The sequence below is a fragment of the Ascaphus truei genome, chromosome 6, assembly GCF_040206685.1.
Source record: "Ascaphus truei isolate aAscTru1 chromosome 6, aAscTru1.hap1, whole genome shotgun sequence".
Taxonomy (NCBI): Eukaryota; Metazoa; Chordata; class Amphibia; order Anura; family Ascaphidae; genus Ascaphus; species Ascaphus truei.
The window spans coordinates 57,658,429-57,678,394 of record NC_134488.1 but is presented as its reverse complement, the minus strand read 5'-3'; the positions used below and the strand labels follow the sequence as shown (position 1 = coordinate 57,678,394).

General features: G+C 39.6%; 1 protein-coding gene across 5 annotated transcripts in view; it reads left to right on the top strand.

Moving 5' to 3' along the window:
- DDX25 (DEAD-box helicase 25) overlaps positions 1-19,966 on the top strand; it is a 155,946-nt gene that overhangs the window by 33,301 nt on the left and 102,679 nt on the right. The window contains exon 2 of one of the 5 annotated variants that reach the window (XM_075604356.1): positions 16,318-16,514. The exons of 3 other annotated variants lie outside the window; for them this stretch is intronic. The gene's annotated coding sequence lies outside the window, so the exon portion shown is untranslated. Of the gene's footprint in view, positions 1-16,317; positions 16,515-19,966 lie in introns of those variants that run through there. One more of the 5 variants, XM_075604357.1, reaches the window with a different exon arrangement.

The following is a 19,966-nucleotide window of genomic DNA, read 5'->3' as shown; positions in this document are numbered from 1 at the left end:
CACTGCCAAATTAAAAACAAAGCCAAATGAAAATAAACACATCTCATAAGAGAATAAAGCAAGCACCTATCCAAAGCAGTAAAGAGTAAATTGGTATAAAACTTACTATTGAACAATGTGTACATGAAGCAAATAATATTTACATCATGTACACAATTGCAATCAATGTTCCAAAACAAATACACGCTTGAAAGTAAACATTCTATATAAACAAAGCAAGTCGACAATAATAAATTAACAACACACAATTAATGCCATCCGAAATACATTACAAGCAAATCTAAACAAAAATCCCTATTCAAGATTGGTAGACAAACACTAAAACAGTGCAAAAACAAATTTATTCCTAACTAACACGATCATAAACAATCTAAATGCACCAAATAAACCACATTAAACAATTTAGGCAGGGTCCCAACATATACCCATGCAATCATAATCATCTGAAATGAAAGAAGTAATTCTACATTACACTGCACACACAAAATAGTAAGCAAACAGGGAAAAGACTTGTAGAAGACATGAAAAAATGCAATAAACATTTGAAAAACAACCCTTTAATAAACATGTATGTATATAGCTCAAGAGGGATATATATATATACATAGATGGGCATGAATAGAACATTAAAAAAATAAATCCGACTTGTGAGATAAAAACATTACAACTTAAATAAAATACATTTCTTGACTATACTTACCATTAGATGACCAATGACCGACTTGAGGGAAAACCGCTATGTCTGCAACACATCCAAAGACAGGAACCAGCAACCCATAAAATAATAAACCTTTTTAATCCAATGTGGTGTCTTCTTTCTTGTCTTTATAATCCATACCGTCTGTGGTTTTCTTTTTGGGGTCTTCTTCACCGTCTGCGGGGTCTTCTGGCTTCTTCTTCTGTGACGCACGTCCATCTTCTTCTGAGGGGAGGTCCTCTCCCCACGGCGTCAAGCTGGAAAATGAGACGACATAGGCTTTTATAGGCCTATGACGTCACATTTTGCATCAAATGGTTCTCGCGGTCCTGATTGGTCCGTGAAAAGCATGTGATTTTGGATATGGCTAACACAAATGATGACGTCATTTAAAGGAAATGAAGCCAGCCAATCAGAATGGCTGTGCTTCATTTCCCTTTAACATTTTTTCCCCCCTTAAAATCTGTTGTATGGGGATCAGGTTTGCTCCCAGCTGTGCTACCCTATTCGTGGGTTTATCTGTTAATTTGGCAAAATAATAAACTGGGGGCAAGCCTGATTTAATATGGCCAGTACATAGACAATATGATTTTCATATGGTATGGCAGGGAGATATTCTTGAGGTGTTCACATTTCTCAACTCTAATGATATGGGTCTAAAATTCACCTATGCTGTCAGTCCTCTCATCCTGGTGGTCTTGGATCTTCAGTGGAAACGGATATGAATATTGTTACGGATAAATACTAAAGATGTGGCCGTTAACAGATGCATACATGCAAAAATCAATCGCCACCATAAATGGTTGAATAATATACCTATGAGACAATTCCACCGACTGAAATGTAACTGTTCTACTGAGGAGGCATTTCTTCAACAGTTCCAAGTCCTGATTGATACAGTTGTGGCTAAGGATTATGACAAAATAGTTATGAATTCTTTTGAAGTGGAATTTTTGATTTGGCAGATGCAGGTGCATCACTTGTAAACATCTTAATTTAACTCAAGAAGGTCCAGGGGATCAGTCCAATACCTGGTACATTGGAAAGGGTTTGGACCAGAAGAGGTCCTGGATACCCCAACAGGTCCATGCTCCCGGTTTGTTAAGGTGGTTCCACGCCAGGTTCCCACAGAAGCCAGTTGGGAGTCGTCCTGAGGCCGCTCCTCAAGGGGGGGGGGGTACGGTTGGGAATCTGGGTACACATCCCCTGCGGCGTGTTCCCTTCTTACCTGCTGCATCTCAGTCCCCCGCTCTGTTTACAGAGCGCACGCGCAGCTCTTCTTCCCGTACCACGGAGCTTGGTTCTGCCCCCCGGTCGCGTCGCGTCTCTCGCGCACATGTTACGTTGTGCACCGCTCCCCAGCGGCAAGCAAGTACACACACCTGTCTTCTGTGTCTTGCAGCCAATTTCTGCCTCCGCAGAGGCCGCATCTCTGCTCCGCCTCTCAATCCTAGTCATGCATCTCTCCTATTTAAACCCTGCTCTTTCACTTCCTCATTGCTGAGCATAAACTCTGTAGCCTTGTGTTCCTGTGTTCTGTTTTGCTGTGCCTTGCTGCTTTCTCTCCTGTTGCTTTCACGTGTATCAACCCGGCTTGACTATTGGACCCTCTCTGGATAACAACCCCGGCTTGCCTCTGACTAACTGCACCTCTCCATTCCTGACCATGGCTTTTGGACACGCTACTATTCTCCCAGCTCCAACCCCAGACCACGGCACAACGGACTTCGACCATTCTACTGGCTCCGCCCCCGGACCCCAGCAAGTATCTGGACAAACCCGATCTCCAACCCAGATTTAGCTATGCTGACTATCCACCCTCCAGACGTGCCTCCACTGCTATGGGTGCGCAGTTTTGTACCTTCCCACCTCAGTACCGGGGTCCTGCCTTGTTCGTGGTGAGCACAAGCGTTACACTAACATAATCGTCGGTGTTCATTGGTCATCTAATGGTAAGTAAAGTCAAGAAATGTATTTTATGATAATGTTGCCTCCCTTGTCGGATGGTTTTATCGTTATATAATTTCTTGATGTTAGACCTTTCAAAGCAGAATTTTCCTCTTTGGTAATGTTTGTTATTTTTATGTTGCGTATGTTTAATCTTCTCAAGATCCTTTGTTACAAGTTCTGTGAATACTTTAACTTGGGGACAAATACTCATGAGTGATGTAAATTTTCTTTTTGGCTTTAAATTTGTGAATGGACCTTCCTGTATTTTTCTAGTCACTTCATTATCCTCAAGTAATGATATGAGATTACTTCTGTATGTTAGATCTGTTGTCATACCCGTATTTTCAATTTCACGTCGTGCTTTCTTAGCATGGAATTTATGCAATTGTAATTTTCGTGAGCACAAATTAAGATCCTTAATCCAATCAGAGTTTGTATTGTATTGTATGTCTTTATTTATATAGCGCCATAAATGTACATAGCGCTTCACAGTAGTAATACATATCATATAAATAACAAATAATATAAATAACAGACCATGGGAATAAGTGCTTCAGACATACTGTAAAAGTAACATTAAGGAAGGAGTCCCTGCTCCGAGGAGCTTACAATCTAATTGGTAGGTAGGGAGAACGTACAGAGACAGTAGGAGGGAATTCTAGTAAGTGCGTCTGCAGGGGACCAAGCTTTATGTATCATGTGTCCATGATTATCCAGTTCTATTCATATGCTTCTTTAAGCAGATGTGCCTTAAGGCGAGTCTTAAAGGTGGATAGCGAGGGGGCTAGTCGGGTATTGAGGGGAAGGGCATTCCAGAGGTGTGGGGCAGAAAGTGAGAAAGGTTTAAGGCGGGTGAGAGCTTTAGATACAAAGGGGGTAGAAAGAAGACATCCTTGAGAAATCCATAGTAGGAGAGAAGGATAATCCCTTCTCCAATATGTATATAGGATGTTGTCAACTCGATGTTAGGTTAACCCTTTGCTGTCCTATGTTGGAATATAGAAAAAACAGAACATATAGTCCAAAATTGGTGCAACAGTAGAAATCCAGAGATATAGCAAATCTCATAGCATTAAGGACATCGGATTCCTATCGGAAACTTGGATCAAACCCTACAAAAAAATTTCTTGCCGAATATCTGACTCTTATTGACCTGGGAAAGGAATTGCGAGTGTTAAACGACAATGAATTCTCCTTCCTTAATGTTTCACATCCCATCGTACCTATTTTCCACCATCTCCCGAAGATCCATAAATCCCTGATTAACCCTCCAGGTAGACCGATCATCTCTAGTATTGGATCTTTGGGAGATGGTCTATCTAGGTACGTGGATTCTTTTTTACAGCCACTTGTGCACCAACTCCCTTCATATCTTAGGGACTCAATTGATCTTATCAACACTCTTTCAACTTTCACTTGGTGTGCACAATATATTTGGGTTACTTTAGATGTCACGTCACTATACACTAGTATTAGTCACGCACAAGGTATTCAGGCCACCCAGTTTTTTCTTGACAAATCGTCACCTTCACAAGCACAAAATGTCTTTATTCTGGAGGCTATTACATTTTTATTACATCATAACTATTTTCTTTTCAACACCACTTACTTTCTTCAAACACGCGGCATAGCGATGGGGACATCTTTGCCCCATCCTATGCAAATCTCTTTATGGGCTTTTGGGAGACTTTATTTATTTTTGGGGACAACAATCCATATCGTACAAATATAATATTCTACCGTCGCTACATCGACGATTTGATTCTGATTTGGAGAGGTAGCAATGTGGAATTGGTTTTGTTCATTGACTACCTTAATAAAAATATATACAATCTCAAATTCACATTTGAATCAAACAGACATCGTATTAATTACTTAGATGTCTGTTTTTATGTCGATATGGATGGTAATGTTCAAACTGACCTCTATCGTAAGATTAACTCTCGCAATTCCTTTCTACAGGCTAGGAGTGCACATCCAATTGCACTAATTAAAGGAATACCCAAGGCACAATTTTTACGCCTACGAAGGATTTGTTCAACAGAAAAATCCTTCATTGATAGATCTGAGGAACTTCGAACCAGATTTCTATTAAGGGGCTACAGTAGATCTGTCATAGACTCTGCCTATATTAATGCTTTAAATATGGATCGAAATATTCTATTAAAACCGAATGTAAAGTCTAAAGTTGGGTATACCAAGGAGTCTGCACCTCTTTTTATATCTACATTTAGTAAACAGTTCAGCCAAATACGCAACATCATTAACAGGCATTGGAATGTATTAAAGCTTGATGATCAACTTAAGACGTATGTTTATACACCACCAAAATTTGTCTTTAGAAGGGCTAAGACCCTAGGACATCACTTTTCACCAAGCCTACTACAGACCAATGCCAAGATTAATGTCAGTTTAAAGATTAAAGGCTCTGTGAAGTGTGGAAATTGTAAGATGTGCAGATATGCACTACCAATAAAAAGTCTGAGAAACATCTACACTAGAGAAAATCTGAGGATCCAATCATTGATTACATGTAATTCCAATTATGTGATATACATGCTGAAATGCGGCTGTGGCAGCAAATATATAGGGAGGACGATACGTCCTCTCAAACAGAGGATATCTGAACATCTGAGATCCATTAAACAAAAAGATGAAAAGTATCCTGTATCCAGACATTTCTCTGCGTGTCCCTCTGGCAGTATTGATAATTTTTCTTTTTATACATTGGAGTTTGTCAAGTTACCTGTCAGAGGTGGTAATAGGGAAAACATTCTAAATCGCAGAGGGATGTTCTGGATACATTCTCTAGGATCTATGGCTCCGCGAGGAATGAACACGGACTGGGAATTGAAGCATTTTTTATCCCAGTGATCAGAGTGTTCATTCCTCGCCGAGTGCATTATTATCATGCATTATTATCATGCAAGTTGTTACATTGTCCTGATTGCTTTCATTTACGGTTTGTCTATTGAATGGTCACAATATGCTTAGTGTCACCCCCAGTTTGCTCTAGGTCATGAAGATTCTATGCATTGAATATGATGGTATCTATTGTGAGCAGTACATGATTACTGATGGTTAATACATATATGCATTGTAAGTCTAGCATTGTACGTATAAATAATCGGTCTTTTAGTCAGCTATATGGAGAGGTTTTCTATTTGACCAGCAAAATTACTGGTAATATGAAATATTTTAATTATATTGTGAATCTGTATATACCTCTCCGCCAACCACTGTATTATCCCATGTCGCTATCATTTTTAGAAGTGATAAGGATGTCATGGCATACATGTATTAATTATTTAGCCTTATGTCTATATGTATATTCTTCCTTTTTTTCATCTTTTTTTTCATCTTTTTTTTCATCTTTTTTATATTTTATTATTGGTTTGCTTTTCTATAATCATTCATAGATGGATCGCTATATCTTTACAATATAGACATTTATTGTTATATTGTATTATGAATTCTATGGTAATGAGGTTTTTGCTGTAGGGATGTATGTTTTAGATTGTGTGTGCTGATGTGCCTCTCCAACTAGATGGCGCTGTGTGGACTCTCCATGTCTCTTGTAGGTACCAGTGAGTCTTGGTGCCTCTTGAGGCTTGGGTCTGTTCTCCGTGACGTCATTTCTTGCTATTGATACACTAGACACACATTACTTATGTGTGTTGTTGTGTACCCTGGGCTGGGTGGCGCTGTGGGGGCTCTCCCCGCCTCTTAGAGGCACCATAGAGTAGATTCCTTTCGAGACCCTGGATTGATCTCCGTGACGTCACTTCCGGTTGCGGACGCACGTGAGATACTTTTTAATCCTTGCTGTATTGACATGTCCTCCGGGGTAGATGGCGCTATATACTCTCGTTGGTTAGTCCAAATGGGTTCTGGCTAGAGAGTGAGTCTCGCGATATGCTCGGCGAGAGTTGCTGACGTCACCAGTACCGGAGGATGCAGTCAATTAGGGTGATTAATGTGTAAGTATATAAATGTCTGTTTTTTACTATTGGGGTATACTCTTTGACAAAGGCCTTTGCCCGAAACGCATCAGAGTGGGTGGTTGGTGTATTTTTCTATGGTGTCTCTCCCCTTTTTGGATCATTAAAGGAGTTTTTAACCTTTAGTTTGCTGGTTCCTGCTATTTTGTCTCTGGGTTGTGCTCCACTTTCCTCCCTAGAGGGTTTCTTTCCTATGTTGGAATATATCCGACAAAATATTTTGCTGCTTGCGGTCCAATGTCGGATTTCCTAGTGACCACTAGATGTCGCAATTGTACAAAAAAAACGGCGTGCCGAAAGTTTTATTCTAAGGCCTAGGACATAGTAAAAGGCCTAGGACATAGTAAAATCAGCGTCGCTGAGCCGCGCTGAACAGATGCACAAAGCCCCTGCATCTGTAATCAGCGCGGCTATAGTTACTCCCTCCGCATGCGTGCTGATGCGTGCGGAGGCTGAGAAAATCAGAAGAGACAGGCAAGTTTGAAATGTTGCCGCTTGGGGGAGCGGAGGAGCGGTCACGTGATCGCTCCCATCCAATGGGGCTGCAGCCGGCATTTTAACAACTGTGTCGGGGTTCTGAGATAGCAGAGCCACCAGACCAGACAGAGTAGAGGCAGCACAGAGGTGTGTGTGTGTGTGTGAATATTTTTATCAAAGTTGCACAATGTTAATAAATAAATTATTCTCACATGTCTTTTTTTTTTAATTTTAAAATATTATATCACACACACACACACACACACACACACACACACACACACACACACACACACACACACACACACACACACACACACACACACACACACACACACACACACACACACACACACACACACACACACACTGACAGCTACCAAGTGACACAAACACACACAGTGATACCCGCCTCCCAAGCGCGCTTGCTGTCTCCTATGCCAGGACAGCAAAAAGCTCCTGGTAGAGCGAGCGGCAGCACCAAATTCTGTACTATGTCCCAGGCCTATGGAAGAATTAGCCAGTATTTTAGAACAGAGTGATTCTGAATGTGATTTTAGTGATGAAGATGATTATAACCCTGGTAACTCAAGTAATTCAGATTCAAGTGACACGGAAAATGAAAATTTCAGTGATACAAATGAAAATGTTGTGGATAAAAATAAAAATGTTGAGGACCTACCTGCTGAAAATGTGCAAAATAAAATAAATAATTGGAAAATGTACTTTAGTAATGATCCTAATTTTCCAAGACACCGTTTTACTGTTCGCAGCCCAGGAATTCAAATCCCAAATGGTACGTGTGAAAAGGAAATTGATTTTTTTTTTTTTTAGTCATTTTTTTACTGACCAGCTACTGAATCAAATTGTCACCGAAACAAACAGATATGCGATAGAGAAAATACAAAAATGTACTCCTCTGCCTCAATATTCCATTTGGAATTCTTGGAAGGAGGTGAATTTTGATTGCAATAAAAGCCTTTCTGTGCGTTTTATAATGAATATGGCTCTAAATTCAAAATCAAAGTTGAAAGAGTTTTTCTCCCAAAATTGGCTCAATCACATGCCTTCTTTACTGATGTGTTTTCAAGAAATAGATTCTTACAAATTTTCTGGAAGCTCAATTTGTGCCCTCCACCACCGCAGCAGCCAATGATGGGTAGACCTAGGGGGAGTAAAATAAAAAATGTGGCAGACTACTGTACATAAACAAAAAGTGCAGTGAACTATTTATACCTGGGGTGAATATAGCAGTAGATGAAAGCACTGTTGAATTGAAGGGCAGAGTGCAGTGGAAATGTTACAATCCACAGAAGCCCACCAAATGGGGATTTTGAGTTTATTGCTTATGTGATAGTGAAACTGGTTACCTAGTAGCATTTGTTCCTTAATTCGGCAAAACTACTACAGAGAGTTTAGTTTGCCCTGACCTTCCATTTACTAGTAGAATTGTCCTTGATTTGTGCGATATTACTTTGTGTCTCAAGGAACAGGTTATCATGTGTTTACAGACCGATTTTACACAGGACCTCAACTTTGCGAAGAACTATTGCGCCTTGGTATTCACACCACTGGCACTGTTATGACCAACTTCAAAGATTTGCCACAGGAAATAAAGAGCAAAACATTAAAAGTGCACGAGGTCATTGCGTATCAGAAGGATAATAAAATCATGGCCCTGCAATAGAAAGATAAAAGAATTGTATCCATGTGTTCAACGGTGTATACTGCGGGCACAGAAGAAATTCAACATACAGTGTCCAAAGGCAATTTAGTAACAATTTTAAAGCCTGTTGTTGTTTTGGAATACACCAAATACATGGGTGCGGTGGGCAGAGCAGACCACAACTACGGAAGTTATGCCTTTCTGCGAAAGTCGGTGAAATGGTGGAGGAAAATGTTCTTTTGGCTGCTTGAAGTCGCAATAGTAAACAGTATGTTTACATACAATAGTATGCTATATAATCAAGACAGAAAGCAGAGAAAGTTGAGGGTAGTTACTCACAAAACATTTCGAATGGCATTGATTGAGCATCTCGTTGGGCAAATTCGAAATGTCAATTCACGAAAGCGGGGAAGGCCTTCAACACGACACTGAACCCGTTAAATGGTAACTCGCACTTCGTGATGAAAATGAAAAGAACACTACCAAAGATTGTGCAGTATGTAGCAATAGAAAAATGAAAGGTCAAAGACGAGAAACTGCCTACTTCTGTGAAACTTGCCGAAGAAACCCTGGCTTACACCCAGGTGTATGTTTTAAAAAGTTCCATACAATGGAAAAATATAGAGACTAATATAATATATGGTTTTACAATAGTATTTATTAATTGCTTTGTAGTTATAAGAAAATATAACTGTTGTATAAAATTTAAAAGTATGTGTTTTTTTGTTGTTTTTTCCCCCGAATTTTAAATTCGACCTGCTGACTCACTTAGTTAAAATTTATTGGACCGCAAAAGGTTTAAGATCTTTAATTTGTCCTTATCTGATGCCTTATCTATTTCTTTGTTTGATTGTGTCCCATTTTGGGTCTTAGTTATCTTTCCTCCTCTCCTAGTTGCTTTTGCAAGATGATGGTATAATAAACCTTCCCTGTTGATCATTGATCCAAGTGTGCCACTAGTTGTTGACTATTTAGTCTATGTTCGGTATTAGTAGCTTTCTCTCTGCTTCAGAGGATGAATAGTTGGTAGTGTTTTGTCTCCTCTTTTGAGATGATTTATAATTTATAGACCTTGTTTTGACTAGTCTAAGCTATCTCTTTAAAATTTCCTATGCTTGCGTTCCTTTATTTCGTTCTTAAAGTTCGCTATTTCCCTTTGTAATTTTGTCTGCAATTCATCAAACTGTGTTGATATTTTATACTCCCAAGTTTACTTAGTTGGATATCCAAATATTTTTCTATTGTAGCAAGACGTGTTTGTTGTCTCTAACAACAGGTTAATTAGTGCTTCAGAGTTTGTAGAGAGAATCTTCTCCCATTTGTGTGAAATCTACAGATATGATAAGCCGGTACCAAACCAATTCGTAGTCCCCTCGGTATCATATTATTTTTCATAGTTTTGCAAACTGGAGACTTCCCACCAAGTTTAAATTTGGGATTTAAATAACTTGGAAATAGTTTTAAAATAATCCTGTATGTTATCTGGTTCAATGGTCGCAGTATAGTTATTTTCTAATGAAAAGACACTTTTTGCCACCTCATGCCACAAATTAGTATTAGATAGAAAACCAGTCATTTTAAGTCAAAAAGATCTCTTAATAGAGTTAGGAGCTTGTATAAGAAAAAATGAGATTCACAGGTTCCCCTAAATATGAATACCCAAAAGAACCAAAAAGTAAATTTACCGCTCACTGATATTGCAGGCAATCAAACAGATTCATATAATTATAGCCTTAGTGCCTAATTGATACTGGGTGCTTCCTAAGGCACGTTCTATAGTGCCGGGCGCGTGCGCGGATTTTTAGTTGGCTGACGTTAGTCAGCCTTTCTATACAAGGGCCGCGCACGGCAGGGAGAGGGGAGCCGACAGGCAGCGGCAAAGATGAGGAAAATCATAGTCATTATAACACTTGGTACTTTATTATTACATTATATGAGAGACAACACATGGTACACCACATTACCTCCTGGCAAATGTTTTTTGGATTAATTAAAAATTGCAAAGTATAAAAATAATTCTTGTTCGCAGGTGCTTTAATATATTAAGAGTAGACATTAAAGGTTACGTTTTAAATTAGCCACGATGCGCATCACAAAAGTGCTTTTTGTTAAAGACTGGCTGCTAATACCAGCATCCTCCCTAAATTTTGAAAATAGATTTAATTCTCCTCGCCCTTCTGCTCGATTATGCCATGTATTTGTGTACATTTTCACGTAGAAGTTCTGAACTCTAAAAGTACAGTCTTTATTGGTGATCCATTGTCTTGTTTGAGTGTGATAATTTGAGAAGAATGGAAAGTATAAGAAACAGGGCTCCACGGAATTTTCAAGATAAATTTTTTGCCAACAAATTGACGTTTCGGCCACAATTGGCATTTCTCAAAGCAGAATGTCATTCTGCTTTGAGAAATGCCAATTGTGGCCGAAACGTCAATTTGTTGGCAAAAAATTTATCTTGAAAATTCCGTGGAGCCCTGTTTCTTATACTTTCCATTGTAAGCTGGATCATCAAAGAGAATCCTGAACCAGGAGCACCGGTAGTTGTATCTTTTTTATTATTGTCATGTGGTGTGCAGCTTTTCCCCTTTAGTAATAATTTGGGAAGAAGCCATAATAAGTTGCTGCTTCGTTATCGTGATGCTTTTTTTATGTTTGTTGGTCTTCACCATATCCGTTACATTTTCTTATTCATCACTGCCTCCTCTACACGCCCTCCCTACTGTGACAGATGTTAACCGGAGTAAGGGGAGGGTGGCTGCACATCATTATACTGGAGACAGGAGGGAAAACCTACACACAGCAGTCTTTTGAGATTGTCTCCTTCCCATCACCGCAATGGGACCTGCCAACTGGTGGAACATGAGGGGAAACCAGCGGGGGTTTGGGACATTGTCAGTGATCTGCGTGGAGAAACCCTCTCTTTAGCTTTATACCATGTTTGTGCATGTAGGATTATAAACCAATGCCGGGTACACCCCCTGGCGGCAATCTATAGGGCAGGGAGTGGTGATTCCCCCTCAATGTCCTTTTCAATTGTATTTATTTTTGAAGTGAAACTTCTTGAGTGGTGTGAAATGCATTTGATTGAGATGGAAGTCAGAGTTAACGGAAGTGACACAACTCCTGGCAGAAGAGGCCATAAGTGGTGCCAGCTTCCAGCAGGAGGAGTCACCGCTGACACACACACACACACACACACACACACATTAAAGTGCCCTGTTGCCTCTCACGGCTCCTGCTCCGGTAACGGGGGGGGGGGTTTAAGCCGAGGGGGGGAGGAAGAGTGCTAAGCACGCGCACATTACTGTGCCCTTCAGTAACTCCCACCCCCCTGTGGCCATGTCCGCAGCTCTGCCGGGGGGAGAGAGTGGGGGCTGCTCCTGTCGTGTATCTCCGTGGGAGGGGGTGGGAGGGCCTGCTCGGGAGACTCTGACACAACCCCCCTTGTCCGCAGCTCTGCCGGGGGTGGGTGGAGTCAGGAGAGAGGGGGGCAGGACACAGACAGACACCACACAGAGAGAGAGAGACACACACTGACACACACACACATACACATACACACACTGACTAACAGGCACACACAAACACTGACTGACACATGCACTCACGCACACACCGCCCCCCGAGTGATGTGCCTATTCCCCCCCCAGAGAGCTGCCTAGCATCCCCCATGCCTCCGGGGGGCTGGCAGCAGTAGGACACACAACCCGCAGCTCCACCAGAGGGGAGACTCATACAGAGCCCCCCATGTCCATATCTCCGCCGGGGTGGTGGGAGTCAGGAGGGGGGGGGGGCAGGACACAGAGAGTGACATACACACCACACACAGAGAGAGAGAGACACACACACACTAACACACAAGAAATTCAGTTACTATAAATATAGATGTGCAAATAGCTAAAACACGCGGTCAAACTTCTTTGTTTTGGAACTGAAATTGTTTTTTTGGTTTTTAATTAAAAATATCACCATCACAAATACAATCTCTGTGACAAAGACGAAGTTTGACTTAAAATGGGCGTGCTCGGTACACACACTTTTTTTTTTTTTTTTTGTTCACACAAACTGGGTGGTTTGACCCCTTTTTGATCTTAAGGATATTTTATTTATTTATTTTTACACGTACGTACACTTTTTTTTTTTTTTTTTACTAACCGTTGTGTAACTTTCTGCATTTAAATAAAGAAAGAAGTAGGGGAGGGGGAAGCAAAATGTGTGGCCAACACAGTATGCATGACAAATGGAAAAAGACTATTCCTTTCACCCCCCCAAAAAAAGAAAAAATTATATATATCTCTATAGCTATATGTCTGTCTCTCATCCTATTTACAATTCATTTGACATTAGTTTCTATTTATTTTAGGTACAAGAGAATGTTTCAAGTCCTGAAACCTTGTTCTCTCTTGTGCCTAAAGAAACTGCTAAATAGGAACTGAGTAAAATCTGTTACATGGTGCCTGTCCCTCAAGACGTGTGGACACAAAGCAACAGAAAAAATGGAGGGCAGCACCCAATATGAGAAACTCACTGCTTCTATGATCCTTAAAAAGAAGCTACTCACACGGAAGGTAGTCTTTTCAGAACAGATGCTGCATTTCATTTCCTCAAGAAAACATGCAGATGATACGTTTCATCAAGTTATTTTAATCACCTACCCTACCTGACTAAGGGACTGAGGGGCCAGAAACATATCTGCATGTTTTCTTGACAAAATGAAATGCAGCACTTGCTTTGAAAATACTTCGGTGTGATCAGCTTCCTTGTAAGGATCGTAGAAACAGCGAGTTTCTCATATTGAGTGCTGCCGCTCTATTTTTTTTTCCCCCCTCTTATATTCCTTCTTACAATGTCAGTTGCTGAACACTACTCTAGAAAGGGTTAATACAGGAAGATCAAAACTCAAATATACTATTAATGTTTAAAGGCCAGCATGTAAGCATCATCCAAACAGATGTTTACCATGATATTCAGCTCTTGTTGATCCACTATTTGATGAAGACCTCTAATCCAGGTAATGTGGTAGCAAGATGTTCTGATACTTCTTTAGCCATTTATCTCAGAGAGGGAAAGTATCAAATACAGTATTATTGTTGTGTTTATATTATACCCTTTTTAGTGCCCCAGAAGGGTATAACCCCTTTCGTTCCGTTATCGGTTACTGACCATTCCAGAGATGTAATCAGAGAGACGGTGGGGCTTTGGCACTCTGGGGCCGCAGACCCTCTGGCACCTAAGGATTAATATATATATTTGTACCATATAATTCCGAAGACTATAATCTCATCTGCACTCAAACATTATTTGCCAGAACAAGAAATGGTTTAAATACATTTTTTTTTTATTATTTATTGCAAGACCAAAGTAAAAGTAAGACCGTTTTGGGGGTGAACCCCTTCATCAGGTACAATCTGTTGCAGTGACTCCAGACAATAAATACCCTTAAAAACACCAAAACTCGCTACTACCTAATTATGCACCAAACTATTTGAAGTTGCCAACCTTTGCAGCCTCCTTAGCATATTTCTCATCTCAATCTACACCAATAACCATTCTATCGCCCGCGTTGACTAAGGATTTACAACTGCACAAGAGATGACAAACTTGGTAAAGCCTGTGATGAAAACATGCCTACAAATACTGTATTTTACGGTATTGCATATCTAAGATATGTTTAATGTCCTTTTTTTATTTATTTTTTTATTGTGACCCATTTGAATCAAATCTTAGATCTATATATCCAAAATGTCTTTATTTTATTTATTTATAAAATATTTTACCAGGAAGTAGTACATTGAGAGTTACCTCTCGTTTTCAAGTATGTCCTGGGCACAAAGTAGAGGTCCTGCTTTAATTAAATATAATTTGTAAGCGCTTTTGACTACCTCTTACAAACTGCAAATATTGACATATCTGTATATACTTGAGCTCCATAACCTCATAACCATCTTATCAACCACTCCTTCACTGACTAATAGACCGCCAATGTCTTACTACTCAAGCTTACATACATTTTGTGAAGTCTGTGATTTGAAGCAGGTACATTACCATCAGAAAAAAAATGAATGCATTGCAATATTGAGTAATCCAAAAGGTTTCTGAGGTCATTAATACAGGATGATTCATTTAGGCTATTTTACATGCAGTTAAAAAATAATAATGAGACTGTTAGGTACTACTATAGCGGGAGCTCTAACTGGATATCTGTGGTCGAACACAGGGGTGCACAAACTTTCTATTTTTTTTTGCCAGAGCCGTCGGAGATAAGTTAAGTTGGTTACTAAGGCCTCGCACGGTTCTCCAGCATTTTATTTAAATGACTTGAGGGAGAACGTGGGACCTTTGCAATGACCTTGCCCCCCAACCTCCAAACACTTGAGCCCCCCAGTTTGCTCACCCCTGGCCTAAAAAATTGTGTGTGCAGTCTACACTAGATGACGCTCTGCTTGAGCTAGAGTAGTATCGTTTTAGTGTAACAACGCAACAGTATACTTTGATCCCCATTATTGAGCTGGTATGCAAATCTGGTTCGGTTATTCATTATATATTGTCGACTTATCAGAAGCTAAATGCTATTGGTTACCGTCATTTTGCGGTTAACCACTAGAATTATGTGGACCCTGATACTGGAGTAAATACCAAAGCTATTGAGCATTCGTGGTTGGATGCTAAAACACACATGCTTAAGAAAATGTGGAGCCAGCGATGAACATTTTTCAGTCACCTCTTTATAATTTTTGCTGTAAAGTTCTAAGAAAATTTGAATTTAATTTGTAGCATTTTTAAAAGATATAGGAAGTGTATATCGTAACATCATATGATTCAAATAAAATAAAGTTTGCCAAAGGTTTAGAAAATGTATATGGTTCAATGAATAAATTATTTCGCTCACAATTTTGTTTTTATATCAAACCAATGATACAAAAGACCTGATAAGTAGTGTAAGTTTCCTGGTAGACCTGACACAATAGTGTACATTTCTTAGCAGACCTCGCTCTATAGTGTAGATTTTCCAGTAGACCACATGCTATGGTAGCATTGACTTGTAGCCACATTAGGCTGCGCTTATAGTGCCGGCGACACTACGTCGCCCGAAAACAAAACAATTGACTCCGTCGCCAGTGCTTATAGTAAGCGCGACGGAGTGACGTTGCATCTGGAAAATTGGTAACAAGTTAAATTTGATTTTTCAGAGGCTGTCGCCACATGTGACAGCCTCTGAACCGATCAATCACCCTGTCGCCAGTGATGTAGCTGAAAGTTAAAGTATAACTTTCGCTAATGGTGAGGTCGCCGTCGCGGGCACTATAACAGTCTATTTTAAAAAAAAATGTGTGCTGATCACGTGCATTTTAAGTGAAACTTTTTTGTCTTTTGTCACAGAAATTGTGTTTGTTTTTAATTAAAAATCAAAACATAATTTCAGGGCTGAAACGCAAAGAAGTTCGACTTAGAACACATGTTTTAGCTATTTGCACTTCTATATTTATAGTAACTGAATTCCTCTCGTGTGTGTGTGTGTGTGTCAGTCAGTATGTCACTTGTCACTGTGTGTCAGTCATTCAGTATGTGTATGTGTAATATAGGTTTTGATAGGAAGCCAGGAGAGGAGTTTCAGCAGTAGAGACACAGACAGATTTATGAGAGTAAAGTGATTCTAGCAGCGTATGGAATGAAGGGGAGAACAGTGAGCGGCAGGAAGGCCGGACAGGTTATCGGCATAGAGGTAATATTGGAACCCAAGAGATGTGATACGGTCACCCGGAGAGTGTGAGAAGAGGATCCAATGTACACTGAGGAAAAAAGAGAGATCCAGCGCTCCACGGATTTCAAGATAAATGAATTTATTGTGCCACACGACGTTTCGACCAACAGGTCTTTTTCAAGTGATTAGGCATACTCAAATGAGGATCTACCTAGTATATATACCCTCCAACATTAATCTAACAAGTGAAAACATTTACATAATCACCCCAGCTGCTCCCAATCTGCTTCCCCCGATCAGTGCTACCTTCATGCATAGCCATAACAGTCCATGAGAGTTAATTTCCGGTTCCTGTGTCCATTTCCGGTCTGTGCGTTCCAGTGACGTCACGATCCTCTTCTGCGCATGTGCATGCGTTCCAGCGTCGTCATCGTCTCCCCGTCGATCTGCTGTGACGTCAGTCTCCTTGCCTGGATGGATTATCCTTCCCTCGTGATGCTGTGGGGGCTGTATGCTCGCTCTATGAGCTGTAAGCCTTCCTTCCTTCTGCGTCTCGATGTGGGAGGTGCTCCTGCGTCCTGTGTCATCACTGAAATCTGTCATCACTGAAATCTTGTAGTCCTTCTTGGGTCCTGTAAAAAGGGGCTTTCCTTTCTCTCTCTTCCTGCAATAAAAGTCCTTTACTATTCATGAATGAACCATAGTGTGTGATCAGAGGTACCTGTATATAGTGTGTTCCAGTGTAAAATTTAGAATGTGCAAAATCATCATTTAATAAAAGCTTTTGGAATGCTTATCAATCTATTTGGCCCTTACTCACTTTAAAGTGAAAAGCAGCCATGCCATATAAGAAACTCATTTATCTCCTATTAAGAAAACAGTTTTAAGATATGTAGTCATTTAGCCCTTTTGGATAAACTGTGTCCAATGTGTATGTCCAGTATGTCTCTCGTTGTAATAAAAGTGTATCAACATCAAATCCTGTGGACTTTCTTTTTATTGGTTCTATCCCCATTACACACAAGGACATTTGATAATATAAATGACTTGTGTGGTAGTGCAGGTGATACGTTTATTAATTTTAAATTTTGCACCACTTCTCGGATGACAAAATACATCACCTGTCATTAAACTGTTACATACTGAACAATTAAAACACTTATAGCAGCCTGCTTTTGGATTACTTAAAAAATGTGTACTCATATAGTGCTCTTTTTTTATCTGCTTTAATAAGAATATCCTTGATGTTCTCTCTTTTGTAGGCAAATCTAGGTGTTTCTTTACATATGTTTCCTAATATCTGGTCTGTTTGCAGAATTTTCCAATATTTTTGTATGGTTTGTTTGACAAATTTACTTGCAGTGGTGTATTTGCTGACAAAGGTCATTTTGTCTTCTTTGGCTATTGGCCTAGTCACCATTAGTGGTTCCTTACCCAAAGATTTTTCCACTTTGGATGCTTTATGTCCCCTTTCAGTGAACCTAGTTTTTATATCTTCTATGGTTCTAGCTAAATGTATAGGCCTATCAACAATTTTTCCCGCTCTGATTTTTTGCGAATATGGTAAGATCCTTTTTAACGGGTCTGGATGAAAACTAGACCCATGCAATGTAGCATTCATATCCGTAGGCTTACGGAAGAGATCTGTGTGTATCTCTTGTCCATCATATGTGATCATTACATCTAGATATGATATTTGTGATTTGCTCCAATTCTTAGTAAATTTAATTGGCGTAGGTACTTCTGCCAAATATGTGAAGAACTCAAAAAGTTAATTTTCTGTTCCCTCCCAGATAAAAAAGAGGTCGTCTATGTAGCGACAATAGAAGAGCATTTTACTAAAGAATTGTGTGTCATAGATGTGTTGTTCCTCAAATTGTGTCATGTATAAGTTAGCATAGGATGGTGCTACATTGCTCCCCATGGCGGTACCTGTGGTCTGCAAATAAAAATTGTTCTCAAACTTGAAATAATTTTTGTGCAAGATAAAGTGTAACAATAGCATGATGTAATCAGTTGGTGGTCCTTTTTTGTGACTTGATTCTAATTTTTCCCTAACCACTTCTAAACCTTCTGTGTGAGGGATGACCGTATAGAGACTAGTGACATCCATGGTCACTAGAAATACTTCTCTATCTTTAAACTCAATTGATCTTATTTTATTTAAAAAATCAAACGTGTCTTTTATATACGATCTTCCCTCTCTCACTAATGGTTGTAAAAAAGTGTCTACAAACATTGACAATGGCTGGTTGATGGAACTTGTGCCAGATATGATCGGTCTACCTAGGGGATTATGCAGACTCTTATGTATCTTTGGTAGTAGATACAGCACTGGTCGGCGTGGGTGCTCCATTGTTAAGAATTCTACCTCCTTTTCTGTCAGCCATGTATTACCCAAACCCAATTGTAAGATTTGTTTTATTTCTTCTTGGTATGGGTTTGTGGGATCATGTGTTAATTTCACATAACAGTTTGTGTCTGCTAGTTGTCTGTTGGCTTCTGCCCTATATTGCTCATAATTGTGGAGAACGAGAGCCCCTCCTTTGTCTGCTCTTTTCAGGATGATCTTGGGGTTATCGGCTAAATGTTTTAAACACTGCTTTTGACTGATGTTAAGGTTGTATTGTATGCGATGTTTTTTCTTAAAATATGTGTTTATATCATGTTTCACCAAACTCATGTATGCTTGTACTGCTTAAAAAGAGCACTATATGAGTACACATTTTTTAAGTAATCCAAAAGCAGGCTGCTATAAGTGTTTTAATTGTTCGGTATGTAACAGTTTAATGACAGGTGATGTATTTTGTCATCCGAGAAGTGGTGCAAAATTTAAAATTAATAAACATATCACCTGCACTACCACACAAGTCATTTATATTATCAAATGTCCTTGTGGACTTTTATATGTGGGTAAGACAAAAAGGAGTCTAAAAACCAGATTTATTGAACATAAAAGCAGGATCAATAATAAATCGGAGAATACGGTTTTTATTGACCACTGTACAGACCACAAACACCCAGTCTCATCCCTTCGTGTAATGGGGATAGAACTAATAAAAAGAAAGTCCACAGGATTTGATGTTGATACACTTTTATTACAACGAGAGACATACTGGACATACACATTGGACACAGTTTATCCAAAAGGGCTAAATGACTACATATCTTACAACTGTTTTCTTAATAGGAGATAAATGAGTTTCTTGCATGGCTGCTGTTGGTGAAAAGCCTTTAAAGTGAGTAAGGGCCAAATAGATTGATAAGCATTCAAAAGCTTTTATTAAATGTTGATTTTGCACTTTCTAAATTTTACACTGGAACACACTATAGCTACCTCTGATAACACACTATGGTTCATTCATGCATAGTAAAGGACTTTTATTGCAGGAAGAGAGAGAAAGAAGGAAAGCCCATTTTACAGGACCCAAGAAGGACTACAAGATTTCAGTGATGACACAGGACGCAGGAGC